Source organism: Anomaloglossus baeobatrachus, chromosome 1, assembly GCF_048569485.1.
Source record: "Anomaloglossus baeobatrachus isolate aAnoBae1 chromosome 1, aAnoBae1.hap1, whole genome shotgun sequence".
Taxonomy (NCBI): Eukaryota; Metazoa; Chordata; class Amphibia; order Anura; family Aromobatidae; genus Anomaloglossus; species Anomaloglossus baeobatrachus.
The window spans coordinates 33201895-33218759 of NC_134353.1; positions in this window are offsets into that span (position 1 = coordinate 33201895).

Below are 16865 nucleotides of genomic sequence, written 5' to 3' on the forward strand. Positions count from 1 at the left end.
GAACCTCAAACCTTCGCTCATCTCTACTCATCAACAGTTATATATTATTAACAAATTAATTATGATTCAATTGTATTATTTTCTGCAGTCCCAACTTTAGAGAATACAGACATCTCCTGACATTCATTTTTGCCATTAATGATATTAACAATAATCCTGCAATTCTTCCAAACATCACCCTTGGATATCATCTATATGATTCGTGTGGAACTGTAAATAAAGTTATCAAGGATGTTCTGCAGATAATGTCCGGACACTCAGTAACAGCTCCTAATTATTCATGTATGGACCATGGTAATGTAGCTGGCTATATAGGAGACCAAGGGTCGGCCACCTCCCTGCCAATGGCCCAGTTATTGGGTATGTATGGCTATACGCAGGTGAGTTCTGATGAAGGGGCATGTAAAGAGGAGAAACTGGATAGTGGAGATGCAATAAGAACCATATGAAGCTGATGAAGCTTGATGCACTGTTTTTTTCTGCTGGGATACATGCACCTTCCCCATCCTGAGCTCTGTATGCATGTAATGTCTGTATTGCTGTTATTATTATAATTACTTATTATATGGTATGTGGTCATTTTGGAGTTTTTTGCTTGGTTTTATTAAAAAATGCCAATAAAAGTTTTATTACATGTGTTTTAAGCCGCAGGCAGAAGTAAATATGAAACAAATAAAAAAAATGCTTTAAATTGACATTTTCACAAGTCTGCCATATGGCATTAAATATGGAAGAGAAAATGGATTGAGCATGAGGTTGCTGTTAAAGACAGACACTTATTTGAATAGTGACAATATTTTATAGTAAACATGAATTAATTTTTTGGTCATTTTAATTATTTGCCACCTTTGTCAAACTTCTCAACAAAAAAAAATATATTTCTATTGTATCGATCTGCTGCAAATTAAATGGACTCCAATGTTTCCAAATGTCCAAAAGGCTTTGTAAAACTTAGATAAAGCTATAAATATTGGTCTATTTGGGGGGCAGATGCCTTTCATGCACATGTTTAGACACAAGTGGCATACAGAAAAAAGCTATAAATATTTGATAAGCAATGGTCTAACAGTTATGTCTTCTAGAGGACAAGAAACAGGTATGTTGTTTGGAGAATGGAGAAGCAATGGCTTAGCTGAGCCTTTAGATAGTAAAAAAAAATACTATCCTTGTATGTCTACTAACAATAGAATTGGTAAATAAACAATTGGGATCATCAAGGCCCAGAAGGTATTTTTCCATAAAAAGTAATGGGACCAGTCCAATGCCCAGACCACATGTAACTTCTTTTAGCCAAAAAAAATAATTTTAATTTAGTTATGACAACAATCTTTTTTGGCATTTTTGACAAAACCTCATTAATGACAACTTTCAGTGGAACATCAAAGTACTCGGCTGATGAGGTGTTGACCACAGGAGAAGGAAACAGCAATTGCGTTTGATTTGGTGGATCGTTGGCGGGTAGGCATGGTAGTCTGCATTTGAAAGTAGTGACATTACCTTAGTAATGCATGCTCTTTGAGCATGTGCCGGTTCATGCATGTAGTAGGCAGTTTTATTGAACTTTTGCCTCTTCTGAGTTGTTTTTCACAAACTTTGAAGATACAGAAGGAAATATTGAGGTGGATGAGAGTCAGGTGTAGGGCTGGTGCTCTTATACCCCTATCAGTGCAGACAACACCCACCCATCTTGAGCATCCAGATTCAAAAACCTTTCATGCATACAGCAGAGCAGTATAGTAACATCAATTCCCCCTCCCCCTAGGGCTTGAAAACACCAGGGAAATATGGTCCACGAAACACATAGGCTGTGAGCCAGTATTTTTTTTAAAAAATCTAAGACGTGCATGAGTAGGCCAGTGGCAGGTCAAAACACTGGTCATAACCTCTCCACAACATTTGGAGACACATCTTTCAGTCTCTGCATTCTAAGACAGCAATTTAATACCATTAATTACCACATCCCCATAAGGCCTTAAAACACCTTGGAGTTACGATCCATACAACACAGCTGTGGGACGGCATTTCAATTTTAAAAATCCAGACATTTCTGAGTGCCAGGCGTAGGCCTTTTGCCTCCAGAAGACTGGCACTACAGGCTGAAGCAAACTTGAAGACCCTACTTGAGCCTCCACATTTTTAAAAATTAAGGCGAGGCACCAGGAAAAGTGGCCAAATTTGGCACACAATACCAATAGGCCAACAAAGCAACATGGCTGCATGGGACCTGCATGGAACAAGGCGTGAAGCATCATTTGTTTTGTGACCAGAACAAGCAAGATTACAGACAGAATTAGGCCTCTTACTCACAGAACTATAGCTCTACACTGTCGCCTATTTTGCACAATGTCCACACTGGGGTGACAAAGTCGTAGGACATCCATGACTCGGTCATCTTTATGAACATTAGGCAATCTATGCCTTTAGGGGACAATTGGCTGCGTTTATATGTCAATACACCCCCAGCAGCACTGAAGATGCGTTCTGAAAGAACACTTGCTATCGGGCAGGCTAAAACTTCCACCAAGGCATGACAGCTGAGCTCAGGCCACTCTTCCATTTTCAACACCAAAATGCAAAAGGGTCCAATCCCCCCCATATTGCCTCGATGTTGAGCTCTAGATAATCCAGCACTGTTTTCTTTAGTTGTTGACTATGTGACAGACTTCTAGCCTGTTCTGCTGGTGCATGCGATAGTGTAAAAAATGTGTTCCAACAAGCATATATATTGGTTCTGGCACTTGAACTGCTGCTGCTAATGTTTCTGCATTGAGGACGCGATGTTACCGTAGTTGGAATTGTAGAACTGCCATGCACGCTGTGTGCCTCTCTGCTGTCTTGTGGAAAACTACCGTTCATATGGTCTACAAACATGTTTCGATACTCCAGACAGACTGTACTCACAGCACCCACCATGAGTGAATTCCCCAGAATGTCCCGTAAGGACTTTAAACCATTTAATGGGGCTGTGGGTGACATTGAGGGCTTCTTCTAGAACTTCGAGCATCAATGTCGATTAATGGAAGTCCCAGAAAGGGAGCGGGTCAGAAACCTGGTTGGGCTCTTAGAGGATGAATCATAAAGCTTTAGACCATCGGTGGAACTGTGATTATGGAACCATTAAAGAAACCATATTGGAACATTTTGCCATGACCCCAGATACATACAGGGCTCAGTTCCGTACTTTAGCCTGCGATGGGGAAAGGTCTTTCAAAATATATGCCCACAGACTCAAACAAGTGTGCCATCACTGGCTGGAGAGAGAAGGGACCTTAACTTGGGAGACCTTCTTCCAGGTCATCCTAAAAGAACAGTTCTATGCCAAGTGTCCTACTGAGATCCAGGAATGGGTGCATAAGAGTAGACCAGAAACAGTGGAACAAGCTGCAGCTCTAGTTGATGAGGTGCTCACTATCAAGCCCCAGTGGAAGAAGCTGCTAGCAGATGGAGAAAAAATTACTAGCGTCCCAACACCAGATATCTCTTGTCCTTCAGTACCCAATTTTCCTCGACCTCCTAGGTCCCCACCTCATTTGGATACCCGTGTGAATGTGTCTCCAGTTGCTACTACCACATTTTCTGGAATGCGACGAGGAAAGAGAGTAGAAGAGCGAACATGTTATGGTGGGTGGGCATCCCAGGCATCTTCAGGCCACATGTCCATCTATCTATTGGCGTCATCCTCCAAATCAACAACCACCTCCAGCACCTTCACATCCATATCAGTCACCAATTTCTTCTACTTATCTATCCAGAATGCAAACTGGAAGGAGTGAGACGCAGCGCAGATGTTATCGATGTGGGCAGCCTGGCCATCTACAAGACACTTGCCCTGCTGGTCAATTGAGGAATAGGAATGACCCTGCACCAAATCGACTTGTTACCTATCTACAGCCCAGTAAGATGAGGGAAGAGGTGTCACCCCTTCAAGTTGAATTTCCTAATGACTCAGACACTCATGTTCAACCACTACGTGTTAATGGGGTGCGGGCCACAGCCCAGAGTTTTTCTTATCACCCAAGGAAGCACTTACAGGATGTTGTACTGGATGCCAGAGAGATCTTGGTTTTTGTGACTCTGGGGTGTTTCTCACAATAGTTGATCCCCGAATGGGTCGGAAAGAGGAGATACAGCCGGTACCAGGATTTACCATTGAATTGGCTGGAGGACAAAGGAGAAATATTCCAAAAGCAAGTGTAGAATTGGACTTTGGCTTTGGGGTCAAGCAATGCGTGGTTGGGGTGATGAACAGCCTGCCTGCAGATATTCTCCTAGGCAATGATGATGGAGATCTACAATGCCGATTTGTGGGTGCAGGAAGCAGAGTTTAAGTGAAGGAGGATACAAACTGGAGCCAAACCTTCAATCCTACATCATCACCATACACTAAAGAACATAGAGCCAACACCCAAAATGTCGATAGATTGTCCAGACAGGAGGAACCCTGAGTCATGTCAGCCATGTTTACATGTACTTGACAAGCCACCTGTTGAGGTAACTAGTCAGTACACAAATTGAGGGGGGAAGGGGTTGTGGCGATGTGTCCCTCCCCAACCCCCAGCCTGTATTCATGTACTCTATGCCATAGAGGGTCATGTAGGTTGCTTGACTGTCTTTATTCTTCTCATCTGGGGGTGACTCCAATAGACAGGCCTGTGGGAGACAATGGAGCAATGAGCTTTTGGAGACTTCTCCATACATAGCCACTTCTCAAAAGAGGCACTGGAGAACAGTCTGATGGTGCATTAGTCAGTTGGGTGTGGGCTGAGGTTCAAGCAGCTGGGATCTTTGCTGAGGCAAGACCCTGGTACCCGTGTGGAGATTTATGGAAGTTGTCACGTGGGATTGGGCTATGTGCCTCATCTCTTGGATCCATTGACTTCTTCCAAGGATTACTTCTACGTGTTCTCTGGCGTCAGATTGCCGGGTGGTGCCCTCGGAACTTTGAGGACTCATTCTTGACTCTAAATATTGATATTAGCTGGTCTATGCTCCCTGCCTCAATAAAACTTGTTGGATTGTTAATTGGCCTAGTGTCCCTGTCTGCTCTGTTGCATACCCCATCACAGCAGGCGCTACTTAATCAATTTGGTGCATCTTATCAGTGGTGCTCACCTCTGTGCACTTCACCAGAAATGTAACTTTGATTAGAGAATGGAGTAATATTTCTGGCATAGGAAACCACTATTGTTGAATTTGACAGCCCAACCTTTACCCCAGTCCATTTTGGTGGAGTTGTCCAAATTTGGACATGGAAATGCTAAAGTTGTTACATTTTTTGCAACACTTACAGCTTTTCTAAATGAGTTTTATGCCAGTTTTCTGTAGTAAACAGTTTGATGATTTGAGGACTAAGTACCCAACGTTTTGTACTTCTATAGCAATAGTGTAATTTTTGTATTCATTAATCGCAGTGTGCTCATGTATGTTTTATACATATTTTCTATAATGGTCACAGCATATTTGTGCACCTGGATGTTAATTTAAAACTTTAAAAGGTTTTCCACTACCAATGTGATGACCCCTTTTCTTTTATCCTAACTCTTCCTAACTAACACCTTCCTAATATACTTCTATCAACTCTGCTCCTGTAAGCTGATATATAAGAGGCTCATAAACACTTTTATTGTTGTTTTACCTATAATCCTTCCAGATGCAAATGGAAATTGGACCAACTGAGAGGAGAGTGAACTGTGATTTGGCTATGCTTGCCCAGACTGCTTTTACTCACAGAGAGGCAACCCCAACCTCACCAGTGACTAGAGATGAGCGAACCTGAGGTTCAGTTTTTGAACCGAAAACCTACTTAAAAAAACATGGCTCGGGTCTGGAATTCAAATGCGTTATGAGTGAACTCAACTCGCACATTCAACGGTGTGCTTATGTACGCTTGGTGCTCAGTCCTGTGCGAGTCTTTTGCACTGTTTGTTCAGCTCGCACTTGTGGTAACAACAACATGATCACATGTAGTGTGCAAAAAAATAAAACTGAAAGTGCCCACCCGCCCTTCCCCCACAAATGATTTGCTTATGGCTGGCTATAGGTGGGCATAGACTCAAACAGCAAATCAGTGGTTCCAAACCACCTCGCACAAGGTTCGGACACATGGCCGTTCGGTTCATTTGCTACCAGCGAACCAAACCTCCAAAGGTTCGCTCATCTTTACCAGTGACATGCCCTGCTCAGTTGGTCTGATTCCGGTCTGCAGCCAGAAGGATCAAAGCTACAATAACAGTAAAGGTAATAACAAAGCTCTTAGAGATAAGCTTAGGAGCAGAGTAGATATCAGAAGTTTATTAGGACAATGTTATTTAGGAAGAGTTAGGAAAAAAGAAACCGGGTCACATTAATGGTGCCCTTTTACTGTTTTCTGTATGCTTTAAAAGTCACCCCTTCTGCATTAACCACTTCAGTGAATCAATTTACTTTGAATTAATTTTTTGGGTGAATCGTATTCAAATTGATTTTATAGAAATGACCTTATTTTGTCCAAATAATTTAGACAAATCAACTTAAATCTGCAAGATTATTTTTATTACTTTTTTTTAGGTCAGTTACGGGGCAAGAGACTCCATACTCAGTGATAGAAGATTGTATCCACATTTCTTTCGAACAGTCCAGGATAATGAGATGCAATTTGTGGCTTTGGTGAAGTTATTGTTGTATTTTAATTGGAACTTTGTTATTATTTTTGCTACAAATGATGATATTGGAGAACGGGAGCTTCGTGGTCTTAGCACAGAGCTGAAGAAATCTGGAATATGTATTGAAAAAATAATTTTTCTCACTCATATAGAAATCTTACAATCATCTGTCATTAATAAGTTAAAATCAGAAGTTATTCTACTTTGTGGTACGAGTAGTGGCCTGGTTCAGACTCATCTGGTTCATTTAGCACAAATTACCAAAAACAAAACTTTTATCTTTACGACATCTTGGTCACAAAATGCTGCCCATTTGTATGCACAATGGATTAATTGTAGCCTTATATTTAGTCCTTTTAAGTACAGGTTCAATGGATTAGAGGAAACGTTTTTAAGCTTTCATCCATCTATACACCCACATGACCCAATTTTAGAAGATCTTTGGATAACTTCATTGCATTGTGTTTCAACAAATGTTCATAAGAATTTTATTTTACAGCATACTATATCTATTCCCCTTCAAAATTGCTCTGGTGAGGAACATTTTACAAACCGCAGCAATTATTTTGTGGATGGAGTGCCCTACCGAGTGTACACAGCTGTACAGATGATGGCTCAAGCCCTGGATGACATGTATAAGACATTACGAATGAGTGAAATAAGAAAGGAAGAAAATGAGTTTAACATATACAGAAGAAAAGTAAGACAATCATAGATCTTAAAAAAATGCTAATTTGACAAAAATTACACAAAAATATATATTTATATGTTACACACATGCATTGTACTTTTAGTACTACAATCAGTAATAGAGAAAACAACTAACAGTGAGATGAATATTGATAACCAAATCATTTGAAATTTCCAAAGAAATATGATTTACAGTGAAGTCTTTGTTGTATTTATTTGTGGAGATGAGCGATGTTCGAGGTTCGCCAATTTCATGTTCGAAGGATTTTGAGGGGTGTTCGAGTCGTTCGACGAACTCGAGCTTTTTGCTAAAAGTTCGGCAGTTCGAGTTATGTTCGATAAACAAAAAGCCTAGCTAGTTACTAGCTGGCTTTTCACTGTAATAGTGTGAGTCACTGTGAATCACGCTATTATCAAGATTCAGCGTATAGTGTGCGGGGGGGACGCGGTTTAGATCAGTGCTGCTACTGAGTGCTGAGAGAATGCCGATCGCCATTTTTTTTTTTTTCCTAACCGCGTGTACAGTGGGGCAGGCCAGATTGTCAGCCAATCACAAACACACACACAGCTAAGTGGATTTTTGCCAGACAAACAAGGGCATGTGTCATAGGCTGTGCATGTCACATGTCCTTGCCTTAAAAGACCTGGCAATTTTCCCCGTCGCCACCATTATCTGTTCGCTGCGGGTGGGTGACAGTCACCGCTCCCGCTGCTGCTGCTGTGTGCGCTATAGACATACAGTGCAATCCACAGAGCGCTTTAGGGATTAGGGACTACTGGTTATTTCAGCCCTTTTCTGGGCTGCATTACAGGCGTTCACAGCCATAGTAACTAGGCAGGTCCGTGCCAACGCTGTGCAGAGCTTTATATAACAGCGTCTGGCTACATCAGCTCAGGTAATTCCTTGGGGCATTGTTTCATTGGCAGGGTTAGAAAGTGAGGCTTCCTTTGCTGTCCTACTACCTACAGCACCTCTGCATTCAACACACCTTCCCATTTTTGCCATGTTATTTTAATTGCACACAGTTCTGACACTTTTTGTGGCATCCTAAAAGTGTCTGGAATACTAAGTTAGTGTTCCTTTGCTGTCCTGCTACCTACAGCACCCGTGCACTCTACCCACCTGCCCATTTTTGCCACAAAATTTAAATTGCACACACTGCTGCCACTGTTAGCGGCATACTAAAATTGTCTGGGATACTACCTTAGTGTTCCTTTGCTGCCAAGCAAGGTACAGCACCTGTGCATTCTACACACGTGTCAATTTTTGCTTAGCAATTCTATTTGCAAACTGTGCTGCCACTGTTAGGGGCATACTAAAATTGACTGTGATAGTCAGTGTTGGTTCTTCAGCTGTCAATAAAGCTAGACCACCTCTGCAATCTACACCACCTCTCCATTTTTGCTACCACATTTTAAGTGTCCAATCTTGTCACAAACAAAATGAGTGGCAAAAGGACAGATGCTGGTGGAAAAGGGAACAGGTGTGTTGGAAAAGGAAAAAAGTTTGTGTCCGTGGGTTAGGTGGGAAAGCTACAGTATCATCTGCTGAAGAAAGGCCATCTTCCAGCAAAAGTAAGATGTCTACTACTTTCCGTGGACAATCCGATGTGCTCCCTTTTTTATGGAACTGAACAACTGTAACAAAGGTAGATGATGCAGAAAAAAGAACATGCTTGAATGGATCTCAAGTGCTCCAACAAGTGGCCTCTCCTCTATCTCAGCTTCAACATCCAAAAAACAACAGTCCTCTGAGTTGTCACCGCAATCGCACTTGCTTTCTCCCAGCTCTCAAGTCTCCACCCGCCCTGAAGAGTATGTTGTAACAGAGATGGGTGAGTCTGCAGAGCTGTTCAGTCACACTATAGCCTGGGAATTAAAAGTCTGCTTCCACGCTACAGTGAGTACAGACCAGGAAATGGTCTGCAGTGATGCCCCGAAGCTTTGTGAGTCAGATTCAGGCCCTGATGACTAAGTTTCTGAGCATCATGTAGACCCTCATTCCCAAACTGTAACACCTATTGGTGGAGACAATGAAGAACATACTGATGACGATGAGATGCAGATACCTGATTGGAATGACAACTTAACTATTCAGTCAGGGCAGGAAGAGGTTAGGTCTGAGGGTGAGGGGAGTGCAAACACTACAGTTGATGATGAAGTTCTAGATCTTACTTACTGTCAACTCACAGTCAGGCACTTGAGGAGGTCAGCAGAGGTGGTGGATGAGGATGCGACTGATGACGAGGTTACCTTGTGCCTTCCTGGACAGAGTCGGAGTACTGGAAGAACGTCAATAACTGCATCCTCAGCCACAACTCTGCCTCTAAGCACAAGTCGTGGTGGCCTGCAGGTTGCATGGGCTCTAAGCCTTTCCTAGCCTGGTCCTTTTTTGACCTTACAAAGGATCTCCCAAATCATGTAATCTGTAAGATTTGTCGCCAATCTATAAGTAGAGGCAAAAACTTCACTAGTTTGACAACTTCTTCCATGAATAGGCACATGAATAACAAGCATAAGTCCCAGTAGGAAGCTCACTGTGCTACAATGTGGCCTAGCGGAGCAGGCCAACCACCGTCTGCCCCTTCAAGTGCATCCGCGCGCTCTTCATCCTCTATGACTGTGGGGACAGCTGTCACACCTGTTTTTCCACGCAAACCTTCCACCTCTTTAACCACAACAGGCAGTTTGCTTGGCAGGTCGGCAGTTGTTTTGGAAGGGGAAACAAGTGCTGGTGTACAGCTCTCTCAGACAACGAGAGCACCAACTTTGGATGAAGGCAACATCACGTCTCCGCCTGCACTTTCCTCACAGACCTGCAGTTTTCCAGGGACACCCTACTCAACACCGTCAGAGAAGAAAAAATGTTTCCAGCATCGGTATATGGAGAATTGTTATAAAACTAGAACATTTATTTAGTCCATTAAAAACAGGATGCCACACACAAAAAGGGCAAAGGGGTACACAGTGAGAGACACGGGGATTATCCCCATCCTACGCGTTTCAACCTTGCGGTCTTAGTCTTAGTCTTTCCATGACTAAGACCGAAAGGTTGAAACGCGTAGGATGGGGATAATCCCTGTGTCTCTCACTGTGTGCCCCTTTGCCCTTTTTGTGTGTGGCATCCTGTTTTTAATGGACTAAATAAATGTTCTAGTTTTATAACAATTCTCCATATACCGATGCTGGAAACATTTTTTTCTTCTCTGACTGTGTTTATCCGCCCAGGCCATGGCATTCCGTGCATAGGTGGTGGACCCTAGGGTGAAGAGAGGTGAGCAGAATTTATTTATTTTTTCCTACTCAACACCGTCTCCACACAGCACCCAGATCTCAGTCCCTCAGATGTGGACAAATAAAAGGCCATCTCCTCCGAACCATGACAAAGCTAAGAGGTTGACTTTCACCCTCTGTAAGCTCTTGGCTACCAAAATGTTGCCTTTCCACCTGGTGGACAAAGAGGATTTTCGAGACCTTATGTCAGTCGCAGTGCCCCAGTACCAGATGCCCAGTTGCCACTTCTTCTCCAAGAAATGTGTGCCTGCGCTACACCAGCATGTCGCACACAATATCACCACTCCTTGAGAAACTGTGTGTGACAGGGTGCATTTCATCACCGATACTTGGACCAGTAAGCATGGACAGGGGCTTTACATGTCGCTGACTGGGCACTGGGTAACTATGGTGATAGATGGAGAAGGGTCTGCTGTACAAGTCTTGCCGTCCCCACGATTTGTTCTTCAATCCTCTGTTTGTCGAAGTTCCTCCGCTGCTTCTGCCTCCTCAACCTCGTCTGGGTCCTCCACCTCCACCCAAAGCCTTTGTGCTCAGGCCACCCGCATTGTAACTGCGCACAAGGAATCCCGCACACCTCATTATTATGCTGGAAGCAGAGCTCAACAGCATCAGGCGGTCTTTACGTTGAAATATCTGGAAAATAAGAGTCACACAGCTGAGGAGTTGTGGAAAGTTCTGGAGACCGAGTTCAGTAAATGGTTGTCTCCACTCAACTTGCAGTCAGGGAAAGCTGTGTGTGACAATGCTGCAAACCTGGGTGCGGCCCTTCGCCGGGGCAAGGTGACACACGTGCCTTGTATGGCTCACGTGTTGAACCTTGTTGTCAAGCAATTTTTAACTTACTATCCCGGCCTAGATGGGCTTCTGCACAGGGCACGGTCACTCTCTGATCACTTCCACCGTTCAACCAGCGCAGCTGACCGACTTGCATCGCTCCAGAAGTTTTTCGGCCTGCCGATTTATCGACTGAAATGTGATGTGTCGACACGCTGGAATTCGACTCCACATGTTACAGCGACTGTGGCAGCACCGCCAAGCCCTGGTGCAATATGTTATGATGTATAGCCTGGGCCAACGAGATGCAGAGGTGGGGCATATCACGCTGATGGAGTGGTCTCAGATCAAGGACCTATGCACCCTTCTGCACAGTTTTGATATGGCGACGAATATGTTTAGCGCTGACAATGCCATTATCAACATGACAATTCCAGTCATTTACATGCCGGAGCACACTCTAAACACTATTTGGAGTCAGGGGGTGGGACAAGAGGAAGGGGAGAAAGTACATGAGGATTCATATGTGGAAGGGATACAAAGATCTCCAAGGTCCAGACGTTCAGCATCACCAAGGCGGCACTCATGGGACGGTGGGGGAGAGGGATTAACAAGGGCGCATGGTAAGCAGCCAAACAGTTGAGGAAGGTGCAGGAGCCATGGAAGAAATGGGGGACGAACCGGCAATGGGCATGGACGAGTCAGCAGATGAGGGAGACCTTGGTCAAATTTCGGTTGTTCGAGGTTGGGGGGAGATGTCAGAGAAAGCACGGTTATCACCTCGCTGCCACAAACACAGCAAGGACTTGGTCCGCATGGATGCGCAAGACACATGAGTGCCTTCTTGCTGCACTATCTACAACATGACCCTCGGATTGTCCGAATTAGAAGTAATGATGACTACTGGGTTGCCACACTCTTAGATCCATGCTACAAGTCCAAATTTGGCGACATAGATCCAGCCATAGAAAGGGGCATACGTATGCAGGAGTATCAGCAGAAGCTGTTACGCAATCTTAGCTCGGCTTTTCCACAAAACACCAGTGGTGCACAAAGTGAATCTCCCGGTTGTAACTTTCCAAACATGGGACTGTCTCGTCATCATCAGTCAAACCGTACCAGCAGCACCGTATCTGGTGGTAACAGCAATTTTATTGAATCATTTCATAATTTTTTTTAGACTATCCTTTGCAAGGCCACAAGAGACAAGAAGTCTGACGCATAGTCAACGGCTGGAGAGGATGATACAGGAGAATATCCAAATGAACATCGATGCTATGAGTGTGCAACTGGAGCCTTGCTCATTTTGGGCTTCAAATCTTGAAAAATGGCCTGAGCCCGCCACTTACGCCTTCGAGATCTTATCGTGTCCCACAGCCAGAGTTGTCTCTGAACGTGTCTTCAGTGCTGCTGGGTGTGTGCTGACAGATAAGCGCACGCGTCTGTCCAGTGACAATGTAGACAGACTAATGTTCATCCAGATGAACAAGTCATGGATTTGCAAGGACTTTACTACCCCTGTGTCATCCTGGGGAGAGTAAAGGCTTGTGAATTTGGAATGTGCTTGATGCAAATCTACCTGTCAAGTTTGCAACTGTGGCACAAGTGATGCCACAGAAGTGGTGTCTGTGGGGCCCAATTTTTGGAAAAAAGGGAGACTCTGCTTGGAGTTCATTTTTTCCAATCTTGAAAACTGGCCTGAACTCGCCACTTACGCTTTGGAGATCTTGTCGTGTCCCACAGCCAGCGTTGTCTCTGAACGTGTCTTCAGTGCTGCTGGGTGTGTGCTGACAGATAAGCACACGCGTCTGTCCAGTGACAATGTGGACAGACTAACGTTCATCAAGATGAAGAAGTCATAGATCACCAAAGACTTTTCTACCCCTGTGTCATCCTGGGGAGAGTAAAGGCTTGTAGATTTGGATTGTGCTTCATGCAAATCTACCTGTCAAGTTTGCAACTGAGGCTCAAGTGATGCCACTGAAGTGGTGTCTGTGGCCCAATTTTTGGAAAAAAGGGAGACTCTGCTTGGAGTCCTCTTGCTGTGTTTTTAAAAATCATCCAAGATGAACAAGTCTTGGTTCAGCAAGGACTTTGCTACCTACCCCGGTGTCATCCTGGGGACAGTTAAGGCTGGCGTATTTTTGAATGTGCTTGATGCTAATCAACATGTCCAGTTTGCAACTGGGGCACAAATGATGCCCCTGTAGGGGTTTCTGTGTGGCCCAATTTTTGGGAAAAAGGGAGATTCTGCTTGGAGTCTGATTGCTGTGTTTTACATGATTTTAGAAGGGCATGACTTGCTTATATCTGTGTCTCCTCCTCTTTTTACTCGTCCAGCTGTTTTGTTTTCGCATGAGTATATGTCTTTGTCACTTTCCCAAGTGTTTGTGGTGTCTTGGGAGTTGTTTGTTACCTTTTGGAGACCTTTGAAGGTGTTTTCTATGTGTTTTTTTATGTGTTTGTGTTTGCCTGCCATTGATTTCAATGGGCTTCGAGAGGTTTGTCGAACGGTTCGTCGCACGTTCGCCGAACCAGACCTCCGTTACGAACCGAACTGAACTCGAGCCTTCAGAGGTTCGCTCATCTCTATTTATTTGTCTTTTTTACTCTTCCTGTGATTCTTACCAAGTCGAATACTTTTTTGTGAAGTGAAACTGTCTTGTTTTTTTTTTCTTAATTCAGTTTCTTTGCTGATGATTTTCTTGTCATATTTTTAAAAATGGGTATTAATTTAGTTAGAAAGAAAATATGTAAGTTTACAATTGACTTGTTTTTTCTGATGATCAGCTTTTATTCTCTTTCTATGAGAGTTTTTATCTTGCATAGTGTACAGCTTGATTTTGAGGAGCTTGGACATTACATACTAGTTGCGTGTATGCAATTGCTCCAGGAGAGGAAGAGCGGCTTTGCACGTTGCGAAATTGCACGTGCAATGTCGATGGGGTCAAATCGAAAGTGACGCACATCTGGCGTCGCAGTCGATATCGCAACGTGTAAAACCTTTTTGATACGATGAACGAGCGCCAAAGCGTCTTTATCGTATCATCGCTGCAGCCTCCGACATTTCCATAATGCCGGTGCAGCGACAGGTGCGATGTTGTTCGTCGATCCTGCGGCAGCATACATCGCTTTGTGTGAATCCGCAGGAGCGAGGAACTTCACCTTACCTGCCGCCGTCTGCAATGAGAAGGACGGAGGTGGGCGGGATGTTTACATCCTGCTCATCTCCGCCCCTCCGCTTCAATTGGCCGCCTGCCGTGTGACATCGCTGTGACGCCGCACGACCCGACCCCTTAGGAAGGAGGCGGGTCGCCGGCCAGAGGGACGTCGCACGGCAGGTATGTGCGTGTAAAGCTGCCGTAGCGATAATAATCGCTACGGCAGCTTTCACTAAATATTGCACGTGCGACGGGGGCGGGACTATCGCTGCAGCATTGGTAACACATTGTTACTGATGTCGCAGCGTGCAAAGCCCGCCTAAGTTAACTTCTAAGATGTCAGCCACCTCTTTTGCGATAAATGGTTTATATACATCATTAAGCTGCTCATTATTGATGAGCAAGCACTGCTATGCTCGGGTGCATGGTATTCGTAACTAGTGATGAGCGAGCACTACCAAGTTCGAGTGCATGGTATTCATAACTAGTGATGAGCGGGCACTACCATGCTCAGGTTCTCAATACTCATAACTAGTGATGAGTGAGCACTACTATGCTTGGGTGTTCGGTACTCGTAACAAGCATTTGGATCTATGGATGGGCACGACTCGAGTAGCTGAGTATAATGAAAGGCAATTGGAAACAAGCATTTTTCCAGGAAATCTTCTAAAAAAATACTTGCAGTCCCAATTGACTATTCTTATACGTGGGTGCTTGCGTTGCGCCCATCTGAGCACATCAACTCCTCATCACTACTGCTCATCTCCTCCTCTTCCCATTCTAAAGATGAACAGACCCAAGGATATTTGTGTTCGGAACCAACATAAGAAAAAAAAAAAATTTTGTGATAGGCAATCGAACTTGATACCGAACCAAACCCCCAACAACGAACCCCATACAAGCCAATGGGGAGCCAAAGTTTGGGGCTGTAAAAATGGTTGTAGTGAGTGCTAGGAGGTTTTAAAGGAATTGGAAGAGCATAATATAAGAGCATGCCAATTCCCCTCAAACAAATGTGGATAGGTAAATTACTTAACAGGCTTTTGTCACTTTAGTAATAATGGTTACATAACTGTGACGCCCTGGACTTTTCGGGCCATCACATTGTTCTACACAATCTGCCCTCCCCACTCAAACCCTCATGGTTCTGGGTCTCCATCCTGCGGTACTGCCTCCATCAGCATTCACAAATCCTATATACACTTTGCACCACACCTGTCAGGCACAACAGTGGGCTGCTTAAGTAGGAATAGGGCCGCCTACCTAGGGGTCAGACAGGGACGTAGGATGTGTCAAGTTAGTTGAGTGGTAGCCCTCGAGCTGTGAGAAGCTCTGAGGAAGCTGGGAGTTGTAGCTCCCAGGGGAGAAGTAGACTTGTTCGCAGATGGTGGTCTAGACCTAGAGGAGTCGGACCCCCGGTCGCAGGGGATTGAGGCTTGGTGTCTGGAACCTGTCAAGGAGGACAGTCAGCAGCCTGGCCCTATCACCGGTCCAGGACCAAAAGCACATCGGGGTACACAGACCCTAGGTTGGGGAGAAGCTTCATGCGACCCGGCAATTAACCTGTGGAGGACAGGGCCTTTATGTACTGTTCCTACAAAGCTCAGAGATCGGGGGCACTAGCACAACGAAGAGGATACGGCTTTCCTAGCAAGCGGCCCAGTGAAATCCCAAGCGTGAGTTCCCGAGAGCAGGCTCCTTCACTTAGCCATAGTCGGGAGCAGGGCCCGGAAAGCTCCAAGCTACCGGGCCACAACGGACAATCTAAATTTTTGTGCCAGGAGGCAGATCACGGACCACCAGGCAGTGCTGCAGGGGACGGGACCCGGACGAGCTCCCCTCAGGAGAAAGCAGAGTCAGAGGCTTGGTTTACCCTGTTGTCAGCATCTGCTTCATTGCTGAGTGAGTACCCATCTGACCCCTGCACTGCATCTCCGCAACACCATCAAGAGTCCCAGGGCCTACCCCTACTCATGGAAGGTAACATCATCTGGCTGCCCCACTCCATCACCCCAGGTACTCCCAACGGCAGCGGCGGTACTCCCGATTACCGTACACCATGGGTGGCGTCACAAACTATATCTATCCACTGCAAATAATCCACTTCTTCATTTGAGTGTGGCCCCTAGCTCCCGAGTCCGGAGACCCTCGAGCCACGAGTAATGACCACCCCCGGATCCGAGCGGTTCGATCCGCTGCAGGGGCGGCACATATCAAGTAAATGAAGAAACTCAATATTTTCACAGTTACCCTACAGAGATGGATTTCAGAGATTCTCCACTGACCAAAAATTTAAAAAAAG